This window comes from Equus quagga, chromosome 10 (assembly GCF_021613505.1).
Source record: "Equus quagga isolate Etosha38 chromosome 10, UCLA_HA_Equagga_1.0, whole genome shotgun sequence".
In the NCBI taxonomy this organism is placed as follows: Eukaryota; Metazoa; Chordata; class Mammalia; order Perissodactyla; family Equidae; genus Equus; species Equus quagga.
The window spans coordinates 37,588,891-37,614,443 of record NC_060276.1 but is presented as its reverse complement, the minus strand read 5'-3'; the positions used below and the strand labels follow the sequence as shown (position 1 = coordinate 37,614,443).

The 25,553-nt window shown below is 46.1% G+C and overlaps 1 long non-coding RNA gene across 4 annotated transcripts; it reads left to right on the top strand.

The window, feature by feature from the left end:
• The first annotated feature begins 2,759 nt into the window (after positions 1 to 2,759).
• Positions 2,760 to 25,553, top strand: LOC124245589 (uncharacterized). 4 transcript variants are annotated; one of them, XR_006890283.1, is made up of 6 exons: positions 2,760 to 3,034; positions 18,528 to 18,611; positions 20,835 to 20,894; positions 21,673 to 21,737; positions 24,074 to 24,155; positions 25,485 to 25,553. It is a non-coding gene; the product is annotated as an uncharacterized LOC124245589 (long non-coding RNA). The 4 variants fall into 4 exon arrangements; XR_006890282.1 differs by having other exon boundaries at positions 24,915 to 25,524; XR_006890281.1 differs by having other exon boundaries at positions 20,835 to 20,878; positions 24,074 to 25,524.

Genomic DNA, 25,553 nt, shown 5'->3' with positions numbered 1-25,553 from the left:
TAACAGCCTCTGTTTCTATTCCTCCCCTCTTGGTGTCGAAGCTTGTTTTTGTGGCTGGAGAGGAAAGGCATGGGCGGGGCTCTACCGCACAGCACCAGGAACCACAAACCCGCCCCCAGACTGAGGGTACAGAATGTACCCAGACTACAAACCACACCCTTGTGGCTTGGGGAGGCCCTGGGGCGGGCTGGGGAGCTGTCACACTACATTGTTTGAGAGCCCTGTGCCTAGCAACCTGCCTGGGATTCCACAGCACTCAGACAATGGGATGCCCCAAGGGGGCAGGACTGAGTTGGAGGACCTCTTGCCAGAGGTCTGCCAGTGCCCAGGATCCCTCTGATCTAAAGAGAGGTCCATGGACCCTCCCGGGGCCAGATTAGGTCTGGAGCTGGTTTAGGAGAGCTTCCAGCTTAAGGCCACCATGAGGGGACACTCCCAACCACAGCCAGACCCTCCTCCAGCCCCAACCAATTTAGGGGGCAGATTCTGCCTCCCTCCACCTGTCTGCACCATCCCCCAGGAGGCCTCACTAGGGTTCTCAGAGCAGTGAAAGGAGGGAGCCAGATGGGCCATTTGGGGAGGGTGGTGACAGTTTCCTGAACCCTGAAGTGACTTGAAAATGAAAGAAGATTGGAAGGGGGCCAAACCTACAGGAGACAAGGGAAGGACTTCCAGTCGGAAGGGCTGGAGGAAAAAGGTCTTGTGAAACCGGGATGAAATCGAGCAGGGACAAGTGCAAGGAGTTGTTAGTGACAAAACCTAACAACATAATTTGGCTCAACACAAATAAACAAGAAAAACACGGAGTGAAGGAGGGAGTTGACCACAAGTCGAAGATGAATCAGCCTCAAAATAGAGCATAGCTCACTTCTGTTGGCCACATTTTCTAGACCAAAGATCAGGACACACATTTAACAGGGATGAATGCACTTATGGGGTAACAAGCCTGAGTGTGTGGGATTGAAATTCTCCCCAGCAAACCTCACTCCTAGGCTCGCTGAGACCACGCTCTGTGCCAGCCTATTCTTCATCAGAGAGCTAGGTCCAGCATCTGGGGAAAATGGAGAAGATTCTGAAGAGGAAGAAAGAGATGAAAATTGGGCTGTCTGGGCAAAGATTGGTAAAGTAGAGGCAGTGTGATGAGGTGGAAAGAGCTCAGGCACCAATGTCCAGCAGCTGGACACTTAGTGACTGTGCACCATCAGGAAAGTTGCTTAACCTCTCTGAGCTCTAATTTCCTTGTCTTTAAAACTGGGATAATAATATCTGCCATAAGGATTGTTGTGAAGATTTAATTGATTCAAAATATGTAAAGCACCAAACACACAGCAGGTTGTCAATAAATGCATAGCTGCCGGGTTCGGAGAAGGGAAGAATTAGATGTGAGAGGATTTTCTGAGGAGGCTACAAAGTAGTTGCTCCCCCACATCCGTGGAAACTGGACCAAGGAGAAATGAACTCTGGCTGAAGCAGGGAGGATTCCGGTGGGCGTGGACAAGAACCTGGTGACCATCAGAAGTTGCAAATTGGCAGCTGACAGGCTAATTCCAGTGCTCAGGCATGTTTTGTTTGGCCCAAAGAGTGTTTTCCATAAATTTGAATTAGTTGCCAACTTTTTAAAAAGTGGAAGATTTCACATAAAAATCCAGATTTCTGGTTTCTCATTTTTTAAAAATGGTAATATATATATTATATATATATATATATACTTTTGGTGATAGAGTTGCTTTATTTTTATATGCCGGGGGTCCCTAATTAGCAGAGACACTTGAAATATGTGCCTTTTTTTTTTTTGGTGAGGAAGATTGGCCTTGAGCTAACATCTGTTGCCCATCTTCCCTCTTTTTATTTGAGGAAGATTGTCGCTGAGCTAACATCTGTGCCAATTTACTCTATTTTGTACGTGGGTGGCCACCACAGCATGGCTTGATGAGCAATGTGTAGGTCTGTGCCCAGAATCCGGGCCATGAACCCAGGGCAGCCAAAGCGGAGCACGAACTTGACCACTATGCTACGAGGGTGGCCCCTGGCCTCTCTTGAAAAAGTAAAAAATCTAGCAACTCTGGACCCACATGTCCGCATCACAACGGTTGGGGGAGGGGAGCGAGGGCTGCTTCTTTTAGAAGGTCTCTCACACCAGTGCGTTTCCAACAGCAATGCACGGAGGAAACCTGGGAATTCTGTTAAAAAGTAGATGCTAATATCCAGAAGGGGCAAATCCATAGAGGCAGAAAATATAGTAGTGGATGCCCATGGCTGGAGGGAGGAAGGAATGGGGGCTGAGATTGCTAATGGGTCTGAGGTTTCTTTTTCGGGGTTATGAAAATGGAACCAGGTAGGGGTGACGGTTGCACGAAATTGTGAATATACTAAAAACCACTGAACTGTACACTTTAAAAGGGTGAATTTTATGGTATGTGAATTATATCAATAAAGTCGTTACTATAACAAGGCAGACGCCGATTTGGTAGGGCTGAGGTGGGGCTGAGGATTCCGCCTTTCTGACGAGCTCCCCGGTGCGCTAATCCCCAGGCCAGCTCTACGTAGCTCTTTCATCGCTAGTTTTCAACCTCTGCTGCTCACTGGAACCACCTGGGGAGTGTAAAAAGCTACTACTCACGCCCCGGCCCCACCCCCAGAGATTCTGATGACACTGGTGTGGGGTGACGCCCGGCCATCAGGATTTTTAAAGCTCCCCAGGTGATTTTACTTTGCAGCCAAATTTTGGAACCACTGTCTTACACCCTGGCCACTTTCCCCTTTCCCGTTGCCTCCCTTGGCGCGCCCTGAGCCATTTGACTCCTGCTCTTCTCCAGATCCCAAAGTTTGGCTTCCCAGGCTGTGCCAGGCCGGCTTGGCCCTGCCCACTGCTTTAATCCCACCCTAGTTCTGGGATTGTGAAGCCAAACATTTCCTCCTTCACTCCTCCCCAAGTCCCTTCTTAGTGTAGGTGGTTTTACTTTTTGGGGGCGTTTCGGGTGAGGACCTTTGTCCGAGACTTCTGAAAAAACGAAAGAACTCCGATCCTCCTCTGGTAAGTAACCCGGGACCCGCAGGGCCTGGCTCCGCCTCCGCCCGCCGCCCTCCCCGCCACGCCCCCGCCGGGCGGCCGCATGGCGGCCCACATGCCCTCCGCTTCCCCGGGCGGCGCTGCATGGCAAGACATGTGCTCACAGGGGAGGGTGAGCGAGACGCAAGTGATGCCGATCTTCCTGGGCTTGGAAGCCGCCTAAGAACCAACCACAGTGACCCTTCAAGTGGGACGAGGAGGCCGAGGGAGGGGAAGACAGTGGGCGGGGCCGGGGGCGGGGCCCTCCGCTAGGCGTACCCGGTAATTCCTCACTGCGTGAGAGCCGCGTAGAGAGGCAGCCTGAGCAAGGTCCAGACACGGGCAAGCCCTTCCAAGTGAAAAGAGGTTATAACCACAAAAAGACAGAACGTTTCGTTCTAACTGAGTGGGAGCAAGACAGCTGGGCAAGGCCAATGGAAAGGGCTCTCCCGCGGCCAGCCCTGCTTTTACAGGACTGATACCATTTTCCAGATGGTTTTAACATAACATCTCCATTTTTCCCCCCACTATTTATTTTCTCTGCAGTCGGCTTGAAGGCAGCTATTCGTGTCCTCTTCTTCTCAAGTCCTTGCGTGTCTCTTTTCCTAGAGATTAGAAAGGATTTAATAAGATTCTACCTAGAAGGTGCAGTAAAAGCTGGGAAAGAGCTGGTGTTAAAGTGAGGGCTTGATTGCTAAGGCGATCCTAATTGATTTAGCACCAGGGACATTTTGCACTTGATAACTCCTCTGAGGCGTGCGTGAGTGCCTTTGAGGGCCTGGTGTTCAGTTTGGAGGGCAGACAAATGCCTCCGGTGGCAAATCAAATCACTGCCTGGCCCTCCTGGATCCCCTTTCTTTTCAAAACTAGCTTTGCCCCTGGGGTTTTCCGTGTGGTGTGAATCGGGGCACTTGGCAAGAGAGCAATGGAGAATGACAGCGCCAGGCTGGGCTCAGGGGCCACTGGGAGAGATCTTTTGAGCTCTTTAATTTTCTTGTTCCTTCCTTCCACCCAAGAGATCAGAGAGCCTGCTGCAGATAGGACTGAGGTCCCGGGGCTGGCTGGCTTTGGACAGGAGCAGGGTTGGCTCTTCTCAGAAAGCCCAGTCTCTCAGTGGCGGCTGGCTCCCCACACTGAAAAAGCGCTGACAGGACAGACTCCCAGCATCTCCTCCGCCTCACTGGCCTAGCCAGCTTGATCCCTGCCATTGCGCTTTGCCCTCCATCTCTGGCTCCTTCTCCAACAATGGCACCAGCGATAAATGCAAAAAGGCTGAGTTGTAGAGGGCAAGTGGCTCTGAATTAGGATGAGAGGCCCCAGGAGAACCACCATCTGTGGAGCAAGGACTGAATTCCTCAGAGAAGCATCCTCGGGGAAGGCTCTGTGGCCAGGCAATGGTAGCCTGAAGGGGACGGTTCTGAGCCGTGACCCTGGGAAAAAGAATTTCATGAGGCGTGAGGGAGAACAGAGAGGGAATGGGCATAAAATCAAAGAGGGATAATTATACTAGCTAACATTTATTGAATGCTTACTAAGTGCCAGACCCAGGGTTAAATGCTTTACATGGATAATCTCATTTAATCCTCTCAACTACCCTAATTACCACCATTTTACACATTGGTAGTAGAAATCCAGGCTCAGAGAGGTTGAGTAACTTTGTGCAAGGTCCACAGTAAGGGGAGAGTGAGGCCTAGAACTCAGCTCCATCTGAGTTTAGAGCCACTGCTCTTAACTAGGCAGCCTCCCCACTGATGGTTTAACGGCCTCAGAGGTTACCGAGGAAGGTGCTGGCAATTCCATTCCAGGCCCTGTGGGACCACTGCCTCCCACAGATCCTGGGGAAAGACAGCAGGGATCGTGAGAAAATTCTCACCCCATTCTCGGTGCCCACATTTTCGGCCCATGAAGAGCCCTTTTCTGCTGTCATCCTTCAGTCCCTGCCCGAGCTATGTGCACATCCGTGTGCAGCCATGAGGATCATGGGATCCAGGGGGGGCTGGAGCAGAAAAAATCAACACAAAGAAGCAGGCTCTGCCCTCTTGGCTGTTGCATCCCCAAGGAGTGCTAGGCTTGAGCTAGGAGAGTGTTCTAAATGTTTCTGGCCAACAGGGCTAAGATGGGGCATCTCTTTCATCAGCTGTGCTAAAAATTGCCCCAGAAAAGGCCAGCATTGTTTAGACACCTGTTGTTTTCCCCTGTGTGAACCTTTCTGTAAGGGTTTGCACAGGGGGCCCTTTGGAATGTTTTGGGGGTTGCCTGGTCCTTGCCCCAGCAGGCAGGCCCTCCTGGCCAGGGACAGTGAATCACCCAGAGCAGAATGCGTGCATCTGCTTGGGAGAACACTGTGTGCTCTGGACTGGCGCCGGAGCCCAAGGGGAAAGGGAAATGTGCAGGACTGACCAGCCAGGGGAAAGCTGGGAGGGGTTCTGCGATGGCAGCTGCTCAGGCTCCTCCACCTAAGCTTCCCCAGTGCGTGCCCACCTCCTTCCCCTTGGGGGCAGGAGATAATGGGAGAAAGCACCTGATGATCAGCCCAGCCCCCACTTGAACGCTGCTCCCCCGCGGGCCCTGGGTGTCAAATTGGAACCTCCATGCCTTACTCCCCCGGCGTGTGGTTAGCATTAATGTAGCATCATCTGACTTGAGCTGGATTGCTCCTGGACTCCCCTCTCTTCTCTATGCCCACCACCTCTGCCATGACTCAGGCCTTGATCCTCTGTCCCCTGAATTACTGTCACAACCTCCTGTCACCACCACCAGCCTCAAATCATTTTCCTCGCCACTACCTGGGCCATTCTAAATGGCATATCTGATCATGTCAGTCCTATAGTTAACCCCTTTCAGTGGCTCCTCATTACCCTCAGGGCACAGGGTAAACATTTTGGCATGGCATTCAAGGCTTTCACAGTTTGACCCAATCTTGCTCTCCACCAGTGCAAGGATGCTCAGTTAAATGTGAATTTTGGATACACAACAAATAATTTTTTAGCTTAAGCATATCCGTTGCATTGTGTCCTGTATTTTTATTTGCTAAATCTGGAAACCCTACTCCAGCCGCATAACCATTCCTACAGATCGAGCTGCACTTCAGGCCCTTGCTGTCATTCTCTTAGATGAAGTTGCCGGCATCCGAACTGATTGCTTTGTCCCTGGGCTCTCCCTCTTCCAAACCGTCTTCCTCTCTGCCCCAAGCTGTTGTTCAGGCCATTCTCTCACCGCTATCAAAGAATGCTCATGACATTTCCCACTCCTGTCCAAATCTTTCCACACCCTCCAGTTCCTCCACCGTGACATTCTAAGAGTCCTGACAACAGTCACTCCCCTTTCTTATAGGCTCTTGACACACTGTCTCACCTAACATTTGGTTATGTCATATTTAGCATTGCAACCTGCTGTTCTGTGGAGAGTGTATCTTCTTGACTAGATTGTAAGCTCCACGAGGGCAGGCATCATGCCTCATCGTTTTATTCTCTCCATCCTCCCATCACCGCCTAGTGGGGCCTCAGATAATGTAGGTTGGTTGATCAGTGGTTTATTTGTCCTCTTGCAAGACTGTGAGCTCCTCGAGGGCCGTTTCTGGACTACGTCTCATACAGTTCTGCTTGGTTTCACAAACATTGATTGAGCACCCATTGTGAGTCAGGATCTGTCTCGATGTGAGGATACAGAGATGACTAGCAGAGTGCCCCTGCCCTCAAGGAACTCACAGGCTAGCTAGGGAGTTCCGATGTGTGTGGCTACTTACAAGGCAAGTGAGCTGTGCAATGAATAAAGCATATACAAGGTGCAAAGTGCTTACAGAGGTGGAAGTGATGGACAGAATTTGGGAAATGCGATGTTGCAGACATTATAGCAGAGGTTATGCCTCCTTAGGGGGAGGGTAAGGGCAGTCCAGGCAAGGGAACTGCAGGCACAAAGGCATGGAGACAGGAACAGGCCTGGTGTGTGTTAGGGAGCCATAGGAATACAAGAGCAGGGTCAGGCATGAAGGACCTTGAACAGTAACGTGAGCTGTTTGGTGGATGATGGGGAGCTGTTCAAGGTTTTTTTTTCTAGCTTAATTGACATATAATTGACATATAACATTGTGTCGATTTAAGGTGTACAAAGTGATGGTTTGGTACACAATATATTGTGAAATGATTTCCGCAATAAGGTTAGTTAACGCATCCATCACCTAGTTACTATTTTGTTCAAGGATTTTAACTGAGCAGACTTCTGTATTAAGAGAGGCAATCAAAGCCAAACATAAAAGACCACATATGGTACGATTCCATTTATATGAAATGCCCAGAAAAGGCAAATCCATAGAGACAGAAAGCAGATTAGTAGCTGTCTGAGGCTGGAGCTGGGAACAGAAAGTGACTGCTAATGGGTACAATGGGGCTTTTCGGGGTGATGGAAGAGTTCTAAAATTGGATTGTGGTGATGGTTACACAACTCTGAATATACAAAAATCATTGAAATGTACATGAAAAACAGGTGAATCTTATGGTATGTAAACTATACCTTGATAAAGCTGTTTAAAAATAAGAGACCATCAGTCTGGCCGCAGTGTGGGAAATAGATTGGATGAGGCAAGCCTGGGTGTGGCAAGGGCAGTGAAGAAACTTCCGCAGAGGTCCAGGCAACAGTTATTGAGCTCTGGTGCTAAGACAGCGGCAGAGGAGCTGGGGAAGAGGGTTGGAGTCAACAGACATTTAGGAGGTCATCAATGAGGTTTGGTAAACAGATTGCCTTGAGGGGATAAGTAAGAAAGACAGAAGAGTCTAGGATGACACTCTGGCTTCTGGCTTTGACAGGTGGGCAGATGGTGGCACCACCAAACTTCACAGCACTTAGTACGGTGCTTGCTGCTCAGCACACGTTTGTAGAATGAATAAATGATTGATTGAATGAATGAAATGCATTCACGTCCTCTATCCCGCTCTATTGCTCCGTCTCACCCGTAGGCTACGCCTTTGGATCCCAGTGTACTTCTTTCTAGCACTGCCCATTTGGAGGCATGGAGTGACCTGGAGAATCTGCTGTTCCCGGGTTCACCTCTAGGAAACCCTCATCTTTCTTCCCTTCTGGCCCAGAAACTACCTGGGCAGGCAAGAGATCCCTGGTCGGGGAGCATTCAGGAATGGATGGCCACGAAAGCCTTGAGGACTCTTGTCATGGACTCAGGAGTCCTCTCTTACACCATTAAACCTCACCCTCACCCGGACTCAGCCACTCACCCACAAACCCACTCCCTCCCCCCATCAATCAGTGATGCATCTCAAGTCCTCAGGACACACTGCAGTCCTAGGCTTCCACTTAAGTTCCACCGTCCATCAGTCACCTGCCAGTCCATGGGACCAGTGTTCCTCTGAATTTTCTCTTTAGACCACCTGCCTCAGAACAATGTGGGCATGTTTATGAAACCTGCAGATGCCCGGAGCCCATGCCTGACCCCCTCAATCATAATCTCCAGGGATGAATAGCAGGAAGGAGTTGGTTCTCCAGGTTTTAGAAGTTCCCTGGGTGTTTCCGAGACCCAATAATGTGAGAGCTGCTGTGGTGGAGAGTGTGAGCATGGATTAGGGGTGCTTGTGGGCCTGCCACCCCAGCATGCCAACCCTGGGGGCCGCTAGATGGACGGAGAGCCCTCCCCAAAATGCTCCCCCAACATGGGCGTCCTTCCCTGATGCTCATCTTTCTGTCAGGAAACGCACTCCTGCCCTGCTGCTAATCGGATTACTCTCTTGCACAATCTCCTGCCCCTCTCCTTCCCTGCTAAATTTCCACAGGACAATCAGTGCTCAATTGCTCTTTCCTCTGCCTTCCCAGGCACTTAGCACAAGCTGACTGCATGAGAATTGGTTGTTTACATGTGAGCTTTTGAAGAGCCCAGACCAAGTTTGGGAAGATGAATGCCTTTCGACCAGCAGCCTCTAGGACAGGGCCAGGCATCCAGCAGGTGCCCAATAGATACTTGGAGGATTGAGTCACCCATGAAAGGAGCAAGAGGCATGAATAACATAAACCAAAGTCTTTTGCGTTTGGCTTTAGGAGTGATCTCATTTGGAGTCTTCCAAGGACAGATTTGCCTCCCTGCCCCGCCCGACAGTGAGGTCAGTAGGACACCACTGCTGCGTTAGAGACCCAGAGAGGGTGGGAACGTAGTGTCCAGGCTGGCAGGGAGCTTCATTCATTTATTCATTAATTCAACCAATTTTTAGTGAGTTCCTCCTGTGTGCCAGGCGCTGTACAAGGTACCAAAGATACAATGGTGAACAGGACCTGACAAGGTTCCTGCCCTCACAGAGCTTACGGTTTAGTGGGGCAGACAGACCTTAAATAATTATAGAAAGAATGATAGTTTTAAGAGGTGCTATGAAGGAAAGAACAGTGTGCAGTGAAAATGTATATAACAGCAAGACCTGAATTAGCCTGGTGGGAGTGGCGGGGGACACTGTTCAAGGAGGGTTTACCCAAGGAATTGACCTTGAGCTGAGGCCATAAGCATGACCAGGAGTTAAACAGGCAAAGCAATGACGGAGAGCACCTCAGGCAGAGAGTACAGCCATGTGAGGACCTGAGGCAGATACGATCTGGGCACGTTCGTGGAACATGCCAAAAGCCTGGTGTGGCTGGAAGGGACGGATTGAAGGGGTGGCAGGCAGGCGATGAAACGAGGCAACCAGGGAGGGGCCTTGTGGATCACAGTAAGGAGTTTGCATTTTATTTAAAGTAGGATGAGAGGGTTTTAAGCCGGGGAGTAGTACGATCTAATGTGTGTTTTAAAGAGTCCACTGGCTGCTACATTCTTAATGGATTGGAGAGGGACAGGAGTGGAAGCAAAGGGACAAATTGGGGGGTTATGATGGTGACACGGCCTAGGGTGGTGGCTGTGGAGACCTCAGTGAAGGAGTTCAGCCCACATATTTTACAGAGGAGGAAACTGAGGCTTGGAGAAGTGGCATGACTTACCCCAGGTCACCCTGCCTCCTAGTCCTATTATTTCACAAGAGGGAAGTTAACAGAGAACCAAGCAGAGAAGGCTAAGTGGATTCTGGTAGGATAAATTCCTTGATGCCTCGTGGCACATCTGGGCTTCTGGAAATCGATGCAGATGCTCAGAGTGGGAAGGAAATGAAACCACACTGTTATCCATTATTTGGGGCGCTCTGTAGTTCCACTGCCTGGGGGTGCAGTGAAGCCAGCATCGGCCCTCAGTTGCATATCCCAGCCTTGTTTAGTCTGGCCCTTGCTCAGCCAGGAGCTAAGTACTTATTGGCCAGTTCCTTCCTGCTTCCATAGTATAACGAAGTGCTGAGCTGGGCAGAACTCCCAGTGCTCCCTGGTCTCAGAGCAAGCAAGCAAGCAGCAACCTCATGCGGGGCCACGTGAGGTCAGCGGGGAGGGGCCGCATGCCTGAGCTTGCATGGAATTGGCTGCTCTTTGACACACCACTTCTGTGGCCAGCCAATCACAAGAGCCACAGCATCCTTGCTCCTTTTTTTCCCCCCTCTGCACTTGTCCTTGTGAAAGCCACAGAACTTCCCACCACAAAATGAGCTGGGGAGAGAAATTCCTTCCCTTCCCTGCCCCACACCCAGCCCAAAAGGCCTTGGGGAGAGGCGCCTTGCTCACAGCTCGAGGAAGATGAATGCTCTGCTTCCCAAAGAGAAACGTCTGCTCTTTGGGGAGAGCTTAGTTAAGGACCAATTAGGGAGAAATGACACCGAGTGGATGGTCAACCAAGGCTTGGCTGCAATAGCCTTGCTTGTAGATAATCATGAAAATAATCCTAGACGGGAAAATTCTCACAAGGCCTCACTTGCTGGTCAGCACTGGTGCCCACTTCCATTGCACCAGCCAAAGTGGCATTTGCTGTCACTCCCATCTGAGCTCCAGCGGGTCAGGCCATGCTTCACTGCCTGCCTGCCTGCTTTGGGAGTGACTTTCGTTAGGCAAGAGGCGCCATGGTGGATTGAAAAGGGTCAGGAGAACTTTTCTAATCCTGGTTCTTTCATTAATGAGTTGGGTAACCTCCCTGTACGTCCATTTCCCCATCTAGAAAATGGAGGGGTCTGAGTAAATGCTCTCCAAGGTCACTTCTAGCTATGACATGCTTGGAGCCTCATAGCTGCTATGCACCAGATATCAGGCTAAGCATTTTATAGTCCTCATCACGTTTAATCCTCACAACAACTCCTGAGAGAGATATACTATTATGCCCCTCCACCCGCACTTTACAGATGAGGAAAATGAGGCTCAGAGAGGTTAAGTGACTTACCCAAAAACACACAGCAAAGGGCAGAGCCAGGATCTGAATTTAGATCTTTCTGATCCCACACCCCACCCTTGTAATTGTTTCCCTAAGCAGCGACTTCACAGGCTTTACACCATCCAAACTGCCCTCGAAGCCCTGACAAGCTGGCAATGCCCGAGAGAGAGAAAATGAACGTGCCTCCCCATTTTACACTTTGAGCGCCGGCCTGACAAGTTGGTAGACGCAGGTGGACACTTTGCTGCTGTAAGCCGAGTGGTCAAGCGAAGGCCTCTTTCAATTAGCTCCTGGTAATGGTGCCCTCGGGGCGGGGGGGGGGGGGGGGGAACCCTGGGCCTCTGGGGGGGGGACGGGGGGGCCGGCCCGCGGGGAAAGTTGGCAGGAGGAATGCCTGATGAAGGCATCGCCTGCTTTATAGCGTCAGATCCCTCCCTTGGGTTCTGGGATGTCTGACAAATGCTGGACAGGTTCTCAGGTCTGTACTCTAATGATATTAATGAGGGCAGGGGAGCCTAGTGAAAATTTAATAGACGAGTATAAAAAGTCTCACAGACTCCGTCTGCAGAAATTCTTTTGAAGGTCTGCACAAAGCCACAAGGGCTGCTTGGAACTCTCCATCCAAGGAAATTATTAACCTTCCTCATTTCTGCAGAATGATGCAATCTGTTTATTAAATGCCTAAATTAAAGGGAGAAGATACGGTGCAGTTGGGGGTTTTCCACCATAATTCATCTGAGGCTCTCAGTGAGGGAAATTCGAGCCTGGGGCTGACTCGGCTTCCTGACCACTTCCTGCTCCCAGGCTTCCTCCAACCTTGTGCCTCTAATAAGTTCAGGTTGTTCCCAGTTCAGCTCTCGTTAACCCTTTGAAGTCTGGGTGGATAAATCACAGAGAGAGTCCACGAGCCACTTAATGTACATCAAAGATTGGCCCAGGAAGCAGCTGTTCCAGGTATGCTTCTAGGTAAGGACCAAGTGAGATAACGTGTGCGTGAAAGCACTTCGTGATCCTTGAAGCACAGTCAATTACATTTATTATTATTTTTCTCAATAGGATGGTTTATTTATTTACAAAATGGATGTCTGTCCTCATTAGCGGCCTCTGAACACACCAAATTGGTACTTGTTGAGCCTGGAAGAGTACTAAACTTTCCTTGTCTTTCCTCCTGTGTTCCTCAAGCTAACTGACACTAGATTACCAACCTCCTGATAGGCCTGTAGCCTTGTGCACTTGAGCCAGTATAATTTGCTTATTTCTCCTCAGCAAAGAATGTGAAAGGCAGAAGGTGCAGGAGCATTTCCAGCAATGTAGGCTTGGGTTTGTCCATTGCTCTCCCCAGGGTGGGAATTCTCAAGGGGCAAGGTTGTGTGCTGAGCGGCCAAGGGGCCTTCGTGTGCATCAGGATGGATCAGTCACCGACAAGGACAAGTCAGTCAGGAAATGGAGCTAGTTAATGTCCCGAGAAAACCGTATTCTGAGAATGCCTCAGGTGACTCTCACACATTACTGCTGGAAAAGAAAGTTGATACAACACTTTGGAGAGGAATTTGACAATCTCTCACAAAATTATATACGCATTTACATTTTGACTCACCGATCCCATTTGTAGGGATTTACCTGATGATACACCTTATCTCCAACAATATGGAAATACACATGTACAAGGTTATTCATGACAGCATTGTTTGTAATTGCAAAATACTTGAAACTACCTAAATGTCCATACATAGGAGAGTGACTGAACAGACTTTGGTACAGCCACAGAATGCAGTACTATGCTGCTATAAAAAAGAATGAAGATGCTCTCTATGAACTGATAGGGAGCGATTTCCAGGATATGTAGGTAAGTAAAAAAAAACCGAAGTGCAAAAAGAAGTATTTGTAGTATGCTTCTTTCTGTGTAAAAAGAAGGGGAAGTCAAAAAATATAGATCCATCTGCTCCTTTGGACAGAAAGAAACACAAGAAGAATAAACCACAAACTAATAGAATTCATTACCTGCTTGACTGGGTGGGAATAGTGCATAATAGGTACTTAATCAGCATTTCCTGACAATGATTACAGGTGCTATAAAGCACACAGTAGAGGGAATGGTAGATTCAGCCTGGGCGTATCAGGGAAAGTTTCTGTTGTTATCTTGAAAGATGGCTTGGTGGTCGCCAAGTTGGCTGGCCACATGGGGAGATTATTTCAGGCAGAGGGAAGAGTTATGAGCAAAGATCCAGAAGGGGAAGATAGCCTGGTATAGAAAGTAGCTGGGGCATTAGGTGGGAGAGAAGGCTGGGTAGAGCGGGCAGGAACCAGAATGTGGACTTCCTTTTATGCAGTGGTTGGGTGCTTGACTTTTATTCTAAGTGAGATGAGAAGCTATTGGAATATTACGAGCAGAGGAGTGATATGGGCCAGTTTATGCTGCATCAGCCCCCCTGGCTGTAATGTGGGCTGTGGACCGAAGGGGGACAGAGTGGAGGCAGGGAGGCCAATTAGGAGGCTTGCAGCTATCGAAGGGAGAGGGGATGCTGGCTTAGGCAAGGAGGGTAATAGTAGAAGTGGAAAGGAGTGGTCATGTTCTGGATGTATTTTGAAGGTGCAGCTGGTGGGACAAATTGATGGATTGGATATGGGGGAGGGTGAAGGAGAAAGAGGAGTCTGGGATAATTCCCAGATCTCTGGCTCAAATGATTGGCTGTCTGATGGAGCCGTTCAGCAAGATGGGGAACACAGTAGAAAGAACAAAATTTATGGGGAAAAGTGATGAGTCATCTTGGATGTGTCCAGTGTGAAGCGTCAGTGGGACACTCAGCAGTTGGATGTATGGGTCTGGGTCTCAGGGGAGAGGTCTGGGATGGGGCCATAGATGTGGGACCATATAGATGGAGGTTGAAAAGATGAGGACGAAATGGGAGAGTGTATTTTTACAGTGAGAAGAGAAGAGGTCCAGGAACAGAGTCCTGGGGAACGCTAACATGAAAGAGGGGCAGAAGATGAAGACCACGTAAAGGTGGCTAAAAGGGAGTGGTAATAGGCACAGGAGGAGGACTAGGAGAGAATAGGGCCATGGAGGCCCAGGGGAAGAGAGTTGCAAGGGGAGTGTGCTCAGCAGTGCCCAGGGCTGCGGAGGGGGTGCCCTAAGATAGGAGCTGCAAAGTGTCCATTGGGTCTGGCGTTGGCTTGATCTTTGAGCAGATCCAAAGATGGGGATGAGGGAGAAGCCACACTCAAGGACTGAGGAGTGAGTAGGAAGCGAGGAAGTGCGTTCAGTGAGGGGGGCTCTTCTTCAAGGACCTTTGACTGTGAAGGGAAGGCATGAGGTGGGATGATAGCTGGGGGAGGGGAGGGTGAAGGATCAGGAGGACAGTCATTATTATAAGGATAAGAGACAATTTTAGCTCAATTTTGAACCCATTTTAGCTCCAGGGAGAGAGTCAGTAGACATGCAAGGTTGAAAACCCAGAAGAGAAAGGAATTAACCAGTGGAGTCAAGTCGGGGTGGGGGCCTAGACGGCGTGGAGAGCCCAGGGAGAGGGGTTAGGGTTGAGTAGGAGAGGCGAGACTTCTCTCTCTGAAGGGTTACTTCTCATGAAATGATTTTCAATGTGAAGGAGCCACAAAGATCAAATTATCCACGCATGAACTGGGCCTCTTTGCAGACTTGGAGAGTGCAGGCTTAATCATGTGTTAGTTCAAATAGAGCCCTGGGCCGTGGTCAGAGGCATCTGGAGAGGACCGTGCTGACAGAGGCACTGGTTGCTGGCCACGAACTGCAAACAGTGAGCACTTCAGATGTGTTTGTACAGACTCAAACACGGTTGAATGTACACATGGGAGCTTGTGATATTAATCAAGGTAAAAAGTCTCCCTTAAAAGAAATGATGTGACTTTACAGTGAATAAATAGGACATAATTAATGGGTTTGCCAATTGTTCTTTCCTGCTCTGGACTCTGGCCAGAAGCTGGAGGGCTGAGAACAGGACAGGGAGAAAGGCCCCAGACTTCTTCATGGTTCTCACCTCTGAGGCTGCCCCTAGCCCTGAAGGTTCAGCAGAATTTGGGGCCTGGGTGTGGCAACAGCACTGATCTTTTACAAAGCAGAGAGGCCCACCTGTCATGGAGTTTGTGCACCAAGGGCGAAGGACTTAGTGCTAAGACATTCTGTCCCTTTGCAGACAATGGAGCCTATAAGCTGTTACAGAAAAGCTCGTGCAAGTCATTGTCTAACTGAAAAAACAATGTGCTGACCCATGCTACATGGCGTGATATAGATTGTACAGAGAAGCAAAGTATTTGGTTTGGGCCCAGGCTCTGTTACAAGCTTGCTGTGTGACTTTAGGCAAGTATTTTCCTCTTGCTGGTCCTTAGCTGCTCCATCTGCCAAATAAGTAGAGTGGACAAATGATCTCTAAGGGAACTGCCACCCCAACATTCTATGCATTTTTTAAATTAATAGACGATTTTTTAGTGCAGTTTTAGGTTCACAGCAAAATTGAGCAGAAAGTACAGAGAGTTCCCATATACCCCCTGTCCACACACATGCACAGCCTCCCCCACTGTGGAATTGTAACTGAACTCAGTGCAGCCGTCTCTTGGTGAGTGCAGAGCCGAAAAGCACAATCAAGCTGAAGTGGGTGAAGAGAAAGTTTTATTGCTTGCTCAAACAATGGAGAACACTCGGGACAGCCCCCAAAGCAGTGCTTCCCCCACCCTCCAGCTTAGTGCAGGTGGAGGTCTTATGCACCAGAGTGCAGAGGCTATGTTACGACTGTGTAACAACAGGGCTTGGCCAGGGCGCATGTGCAGACCATTATATAACGAGCTCAATGCCATTACGTAACAGGTTCAATGCAACATGCCATTTAGAGCTGGAGCAATTTGCAGGGGTCCTGCTGCAACCATGTCAGTTTCACTGGAGGTTGGCAACATCTGCAAAAAACGAGGACATCATATTCTGAAAAACAGCACATTTAGTTTTCTCCTTGTCTGGAAAACATTTGACAGACTATGTTTAGTTACGGATCAGATTTTCAGTAACCCTTTCCTTGCCTGGCTTCTAATCACAGCGTCCTCCACCACAGTGGTACATTGGTTACAACTGATAAACCTACATTGAGGTATCGTTATCACCCAAAGTCCATAGTGGTGGTGGACATTTTATGAATTTTAACAAATATATAATGACATGTATCCACCATTGTAGTATCATATAGAATAGTTTCACTGCCCTAAAAAACCCCCTATACTCCTCTGATTCATCCGTCCCTCCCCTCAACCCCTGGCAACCACTGATCTTTTACTGTCTCCATGGTTTTGCCTTTTCCAGAATATCATATAGTTAGAATCATACAGTAGGTAGCCTTTTCAGATTGGTTTCTTTCGCTTAGTAATAGGTGTTTAAGTTTCCTCCATGTCTTTTCATAGCTTGATAGCTCATTTCCTTTTAGCACTGAATACTATTCCATTGTCTGGATGTACCACAGTTTATCCATTCACCTACTGAAGGACATCTTGGTTGCTTCCAAGTTTTGGCAATTCTGCATAAAGCTGTTATGAACATCAATGTGCAGGTTTTTGCATGGACATAAGTTTTCAACTCATTTGGGTAAATACCAATGAGCAAGATTGCTGGATCATAGGGTAAAAGTATGTTTAGATTTATAAGAAAGTGCCAAACTGTTCTCCACAGGGGCTGTACCATTTTGCATTCCCAACATCAATGAATGAGAGTTCCTGTTGCTCCACATCCTCTCCAGCATTTGGTGGTGTCAGTGTTTTGGATTTTGGCCATTCTAATAGGTGCATAGTGATATGTCATTGTTTTAATTTGCATTTTCCTAATGACATATGATGTTGAACATGTTTTCATATGCTTACTTGCCATCTATATGGTGTCTGTTCAAGTGAGATGTCTGTTAGGTCATTTGCCCATTTTTCAATTGGGTTTTTGATTTTCTGTTTGTTAAATTTTAAGATTTCTTTGTGTATTTTGGATAACAGTCCTTTATCAAGTGTGTCTTTTGCAGATATTTTCCCCCAGTATGGGGCTTGTCTTCTCATTCTCTTGATAGCGTCTTTCACAGAGCAGAAGTTTTTTAAGATTTTATTTTTTCCTTTTTCTGCCCAAAGCCCCCCAGTACATAGTTGTATATTCTTCGTTGTGGGTCCTTCTAGTTGTGGCATGTGGGACGCTGCCTCAGCGTGGTTTGATGAGCAGTCCCATGTCCGCGCCCAGGATTCGAACCAACGAAACACTGGGCCGCCTGCAGCGGAGCGCGCGAACTTAACCACTCGGCCACGGGGCCAGCCCCAGAAGTTTTTAATTTTAATGAAGTCCAGCACATCAATTATTTCTTTCATGGCTTGTGCCTTTGGTGTTGTATCTAAAAAGTCATTGCTACACCCAAGGTTATCTAGGTTCTCTCCTATGTTACCTTCTAGAACTCAACATTGTCATAGTATTACATTTAGATCTATGATCCATTTAGAGGAAAGGGTCTGTGGTCTGTGTCTAGATTTATTTTCTTTTGTACGTAGATGTCCAGTTGTTCCAGTACCATTTGTTGAAAAGACTATCTTTGCTCCATTGTATTGCCTTTGCTCCTTTGTCACGGATCAGTTGACTATATTTATGTGGGCCTATTTATGGGCTCTCTATTCTGCTCCATTGATCTCTTTTATTTTGTTCAGTATTTCATTTTTGGGGTGCTAATATAAATGATAATATGTTTTTAATTTCAAATACCACTTGTTCATTGCTGATATATTGGAAAGTGATTGACTTTTCTATATTAATGGTGTATCCTGTAACTTTCCTATAATGACGACTTAGTTCCAGGAGGCTTTTTTGTTAATTTCAGATTTTTGACATGGACAATCCTGTCATGTGTGAACAAAGACAGTTTTATTTCTTCCTTCCAAATCTGTATACCTTTTCTTGTCTTATCTTGTCTTATTACATTAGCTAGGACCTCCAACATGAGGTTAAAAAGGATTGGTGAGAGAGGATATCCTGGCCTTGTTCCTGATCTAATGGTAAAGCTTCTAGTTTCTCACCATTAAGTAGGCTATCAGCTGTAGGTTTTTTTGTAGATGTTCTTTATCAAGGTGAGGAAATCCCCTCTATTCCTAGTTTTCTGAGAGTTTTTAACATAAATGGGTATTGAATTTGTCACATACTTTTTCTTTGTCTATTGATATGGTCATGTGATTTTTCTTCTTTAGCCTGTAGATGTGATGGATTACATTAATTGATGTTTGGATGTTGAACCACCCTTGTGTACCTGGGATGAATTCTACTTGGTCAAGGTATATAATTCTTTTTGTACATTGTGTTGGATTCGATTTGCTAAATTTGAGGATTTTTGCATCTATGTTTGTGAGAGATATTGGGCTATAGTTTCCTTTTCTCATAAAGTCTTTGTCTGGTTTTGGTATTAGGATAATACTAGCCTCATAGAATGAGTTAGGAAATATTTTCTCTGCTTCTATCTTCTGAAAAAGATTGTAGAAAATTGGTATAATTTCTTCCTTAAGTGTTTGGTAGAATTCACCAGTGAACCCATCCGGGCCTGGTTCTTTCTGTTTTGGAAGGTTATTAATTATTGATTCAATAGGTATAGGCCTATTCAGGTTATCTATTTCATCTTGTGTGAGTTTTGGGAGATTGGGTCTTTCAAGAAATTAATCTATTTCATCTAGGTCATCAAACCTGGGGCACAGAATTGTTCATAATATTCCTTTAGTATCCTTTATTTTTGTTGAGGAAGATTGTTCCTGAGCTAACATCTGTCACCAATCCCCCTCTTTTTGCTGAGGAAGACTGGCCTGAGCTAACATCCATGCCCATCTTCCTCTACTTTATATGTGGGACACCTGCCACAGCATGGCTTGGTAAGCAGTATGGTAGATCCGCACCTGGGATCTGAACTGGCAAACCCCGGGCCACCAGGGTGGAATGTGTGAACTTAACCACTGCAAGCCCCCTTTAGTATCCTTTTAATGTCCATAGGATCTGTAATGATGGCCCCCTTTCTTTTCGGATGTTAGTAATTTGTGTCTTCTCTCTTTTTTTCTTACCTTGGCTAGAGACATTGATTTTAATGATCTTTTCAAAGAACCAGCTTTTGGTTTTGTTGATTTTCTCTAGTAACTTTTTGTTTTCAATTTCATTGATTTATACTCTATTTTTTATTATTTATTTTCTTCTGCATACTTTGGATTTAATTTGTTCTTCTTTTTCTGTTTTCCTAAGGTGGAAGCTTGGGTTTTTTATTTTAGATTTTTCTTCTTTTCTAATATATGCATTCAATGCTATAAATGTCCCTTTAAGCACTGCTTTTGCTGCATCCCACAAATATAAGTTCTATTTTTATTTTCATTTAGTTCAAAAAATTTTATTTTATTTTATTCTGCTTTATCTCCTCAAATCCTCCCGGTGCATTGTTGTATATCTTAGTTGCAGGTCCTTCTAGCTGTGGCATGTGGGACACCATGTCAACGTGGCCTGATGAGTGGTGCCATGTCTCTGCCCAGGATCCGAACCGGCAAAACCCTGGGCCACCACAGCGGAGTGTGCAAACTTAACCACTCAGCCACGGGGCTGGCGTCTAGTTCAAAATATTTTTAAATTCCTCTTGAGATTTTTTCTGTGACCTATGTGTTATTTAGAAGTTTAATGTCTATTTATTTGGGGTTTTCCAGCTATCTTTCTGTTATTGATTTCTAGTTTAATTTCATCATGGTCTAAGAGCAGACACTGTATGATTTCTATTCTTTTAAACTTATTAAGGTGTGTTTTATGGCCCAGAATGTGGTCTATCATGAATGTTCCATATGAACTTGAGAAAGATGTATAATCTGCTGTGGTTGGATGAAGAAGTCTATGGATGTCAATTATATCTAGTTGATTGATAATGTTGTTAAGTTCAACTATGTCCTTACTGATTTTCTGACAGCTGGATCTGTTAATTTCTGAGAGGGGTGTTAAAATTTCCAACTATAATGATAGCGAATCTGAAGTGAGTTCGCTCACCCGTTGCACAGCAAGCCAATCTCTGACACTGGGTGTGGTGGAAGAAAGTAGGAATTTTATTTTGCACAGCACTGAGCAAGGAGAGAGGGCAGCTAACGCTGAAATCCCAAACTCCCCAAAAAGCTAAAAGGAAGGGTTTTTATTTAGGGTTTTAGGTAGGGGAGGGGGAGCATATGGCCTTGCTGGTCGGACCTTTCCCACCAGCCTGTGTTTGGCCTTGAGACGACTTGCAGAGAGGAGGGAGCCTGTGACCTTGCTGGTCAGCAGATTTCCCACCAGCCTGTATCTCCTCGAAGGGAGGAGATAGTGAATCCAGGTGCTTGTCCTTTACCAGTGTCTGTCTCCATGGAGGATAGTGGATTCTGGAGCCAGGAAGCCAGGGAGTAAGCAGGGAAAGAGTGTTTTGGTTTTAACCCCATATATGCTGGGTTTAATGTAGGGAAACTGATATCAGGGTCCGTATCAATAATAGTGGATTCATCTGTTTCTCCTTGCAGTTCTGTCAGTTTTTGTCTCACACATTTTGCTGCTATGCTGTTGGGTACGTGTGAATTAAGGTTTGTTATATCTTCTTAGAGAACTGACCCCTTTATCACTATGTAATGTCTCTCTTTCTCTCTGATGATTTTCCTTCCTCTGAAATCTGCTCTGTCTGAAATTAATGTAGCTATCCTCACTTTCTGTTGATTAGTGTTAGCATGGTGTATCTCTCCCCTTCCCTTTACTTTTACTCTATATGTGTCTTTATATTTACAGTGGATTTCTTATAGACAACATATAGTTGGGTCTTGTTTTTTGACCCACTCTGATGATCTCTGTCTTTTAATCAGTGCATTTAAATCATTGATATTTAAAGTGAGTATTGATATAGCTGGATTAATATGTATGATGTTTGTTACTGTTTTCTATTTGTTGCCTTTGTTCTGATTTTTTGTCTTCCACACTTTTTCTGTCTTCTGTGGTTTTAATCGAGCATTTGATATGATTCAATTTTCTCTCCTTTCTTAGTATATCAATTATACTTCTTTTTTTCCCTTTTTTTAGCAGTTGCCTGAGAGTTTGCAATATACATTTACAACTAATCCAAGTCTACTTTCAAATAGCAGTATACCACTTCAGAGGTAGTGTAAGTGCCTTAGAATAAGAAAGTATTCCTAATCTTCCCCGCTGTCCCTTGTATCATTGCTATCATTCATTTCACTTATACATAATTAAACACATTATTGGTATTATTTTGAACAAACTATCTATTAGATCAATTAAGAATAAGAAAATAAAAGTATTTTCTTTACCTTCATTTATTCATTCTCTGATGCTCTTCCTTTCTTTATGTAGGTCTGAGTTTCTGCCCTGCATCATTTTCTTTGTCACAGAGGAACATCTTTTAACATTCTCGCAAGGTAGGTCTACCGGCAACAAATTCCCTCAATTTTTGTTTGTCCGAGTAAGTCTTCATTTCTCCTTCACTTCTGAAGGATAATTTGCAGGGTACAGAATTCTATGTTGGTGCCTTTTTTCTCTCAACACTTTAAATATTTCACTTCATTGAAGTCTTCTTGCCTGCATGGTTTCTGAGGAGAAGTCAGATGTAATTGTGATCTTTGCTCTCTATAAGTAAGGTGTTTTTCCTTCTGGCTTCTTTCAAGATTTTTTTCTTTATCTTTGATTTTCTAAAGTTTGCATATGATATGCCCATGTGTATTTTCTTTGGCATTTATCCTGCTTGGTGTTCTCTGAGCTTCCTGGATCTGTCATGTGGTGTCTGACATTAATTTGGGGAAATTCTTAATCATTATTGCTTCAACAATTTTTTCTTTTCTTTCCTTTCCTTCTGATATTTCCATTACACATATGTTACACCTTTTTTGGTTGTCCCACAGTTCTTGGATATTCTCTTCTCTTTTTTTTTTCTGTCTTTTTTCTCTTTGCATTTCAGTTTTGGAAGTTTCTATAGTCAGGTCCTCAAGCTCAGCGATTTTCCCCTCAGATGTGTCCAGCCTACTAATGAGCCCATTATAGGCATTCTTCATTTCTGTTAGAGTGTTTTTGATCTCTAGTATTTATTTTTGATTCTTTCTTAGACTTTCCTTCTCTCTGCTTTCATTATCCATCTGTTCTTGAATGTTGTCGATTTTATCCATTAAAGCCCTTAGCATATTAAGCATAGTTTAAAAAAAATTCCTGATCTGATAACTGCAAAATTCCTGCCATATCTGAGTCTGGTCCGATGCTTGTTCAATCTCTTCAAACTGTACTTTTTGACTTTTAATGTTTTTCATTTTTTACTGAAAGGTAGACATGAGGTATTGTGTGAAAGCAGCTGTGGTAAATAAACTTTTAGTAATACGGTGGTAGGGCATGGGGAAGGGAAGCCTTCTATAATCCTATAATTAAGTCTCAGTGTTTGAGTGATGCTGTGCCCCTGAAGTATGAACATCACCAGTGCTTCTCAGTTTTTCCCCCCTTAGGTGGGACAGGATACTTAGAGTGGGCTGGAGTTGAGTGTTTTCCTTCCTGCATATGGAAAACTAGAGCCCACTAGAATATTTGAATATTGAATATTTCCTTCCCCCAGGTCAGTCAGGCTCTGATAAAACCCAAGCAGATTAGGCTCTGGTGAATTGGTTTCTCCCAAGGGCAGGGCTTTTTAAGAACAGAGTGCTCTGGTGTATTTCAAAATGATTACTTTTCACTCCCCTGCCAGAAGCACAGGGAGTTTTTTCCAATATGCAATCTGAGGACTTGGTTGAGCTCCTAGAGATACAATTCACAAGAGTGTGGTGGCCTCCCTATGACTGCGTCCCCTGGAGTTTTTAAATCTCAGGCTTGTCCACATTGAGCCACCAACAATTCTTCAATTACAGTTCAGGTCTTCCTGCTCCAGTTCTGGTTCCCAGGGAGGTTTCTGCTCCTGGGTTTCTGGTCTAAGTTGTGATTCTTTGTATCTCCTTGTCTGTCTCTCCAGTTTCTGAGGACAGTAGTTGGCCCTGTGACCACACTTTTATCCATCTAAGAAGTTGTTGATTTTTCAGCTTTCTACTTGTTATTTGATAGAGCAGCAACTTCTAAGCTCCTTACTGCCAGAGTGGAAACCGGAAGTCTCTGGTTTTCTCTATGTGTTGTTTACAGTTTTCTCCCCAACTTTACTATAAGCTCTGTGAGGACAGGAACTTTGTCAGTCTTATTCATCTTTTGTCTTCAATGCTAGCACTGTGCCTGGCACATGGTGGGTGCTCCACACTCAATGTATGGTCTGTGAAAAAATGAGGTAATGGGAGTCAGAAGACCTGAACTGTGTGATCTTGGGCAAGTCCCTTCCTCTTTCCCAGCCTCAGCTTCCTCACTATCTGTTGTTGTTCTTGTTTGTTTCTCTGTTGTCTCTCTCCACTAGAATGTAAGCTCTGTGAGCTCATGAACCTCATCTGTCAGAGAGCCTGCAACACAATAGGTTCTCTACCAATATTTGTTGAGCAAACAAATGGATGACTGAAGGACTGAATCTCCAAAAGGAGGGGGTTGTCCTTGGTGATTTGATGGCAGGGATTTCTGAGAAATTTCCCTTTCCCATAGCCTAAAGGGGTGCGTGTCAGGGCTAGTTTTACCTACTCCTATGAGAGCTTACTGCCTTTCTAGGAGAGGAATGCAAATAGGTCACATGGGTTAAGATGATCAGAAGTGTCTGGAAAAACAACTTGCCAAACTTTGGAACTCAGCAGCTTCCCTTTGTGTCACTCAGGAGAACACAGACCGTGCTCCAACAAGTGTCTGACAACAATTTGAAGCTTGATGTTGAGCCCTTCAAAACCACACAGTCTTAGGTAATGTGACCCAGTTCCTTGGTTTTGCAAAGAAGGGACTGTGCAACTGGGAGAAGAGAATGCAGTTATTTACCAGTTTCTTCCTAAGGGCAAAAAACAGAATGTTCAGCATTCATGGGAGGGGCAGGAGTTGTGTTCTGCCTGAGGAATTCTTGCTCACTGGATGGTCTGGGTCAGGTGACAAACTTCCATAGCTTGGCCTGGCACCAGAATGGGCCCTGCCTAGAGGCAGGAAAAATGTTTTCTTTAAGTCCTACTTTCCCCAGCAGTTTGTAACAATGCCCTGGTGTCCCATTTCCACAGACTTGATGGGGGCTGGGGGGTGGAGACTACAGGTAATTAAGCTGTAGGACCTTCAAAGGAAACTCTTGTAGAAGAATTCAGTTGGGACGCTGGTCCCCAGGACCAAGGTTCTAAAGAGCCCCTTGCCTTTTGCTAAAGGCAGAACAAACCCATTCCTTGACCCTCTCCAAGGTAGAAGCTGCTGAGATGATATGGATGCTTCTGGAGTGAGAAGGAGAAGGGACTTACAGGGAGCAATCTGTCCTTTGGTGGCACTTAATTATCTGTATCATTCTTCATAAGGTTAGCAACTGCTCTTCAGCAAGTATGAAGACTGTTGAAACAGATCCTGTATTTCTAGGTTTGGGGAACTGGGTGTCATCAGGCAATTTTTATCCCCAAAAATCTTTTAGCTGTGCAAAAATCTACATTAACCATAGAAATTGATCCCCTCAAATTAACATCTTCTCTACGCAGCCCGTCTGTCCCAAGTGTGAGGTTGGAGGGTGGAAGACAGTGGTGACTGGGGGCATGAGCCTGGATGAGATGACTCACAAGGCCTCTTGCAGCCTGAAGATTTGAGGATTCTGTGCTGATGTACCTGTGACAGCCATCAGAAACCAACAGCATCTTCTCTAGAATTTGAGTTTGGATATTGGAGCCCCAGATTTTGACATGGGGCTGCCTATTTTAGGGATCACTATCCCTTTTGCCTCCATAAAGACATTTAAGATGGTAGTTTGGGCTGCCAGTTTCTAGAATCTCTCTGATGAGAGGTATCTTGGATCACCTCCCGAGGCTCCCTTGGCTAGGCAATGTTAGGAAAATAGTTCTGCAGCAGCAGAGACACCCCCTCCCCAAAGGGTCTGCTCTGCTCGCTCTGTTCCCAGGGCATATGGGCACACCTGCCAGCCAGCTCTGGCCCCCTGGAGTAGGCACGTCCCCTGATGTGGGAGTCAATGGTCACAGACCCTTTGATGGTGCACTTTTCTATACTTGTATATTGTCTTCCTTTTTTTCTTCTTCTCCCTCCTTCTCCTCTCTCAGTGTATCTAAACACCTGAAGAAGAAACTGCTGGTTGCTTACTCCAACATCTGTTCTTCTCTTCCTCAACA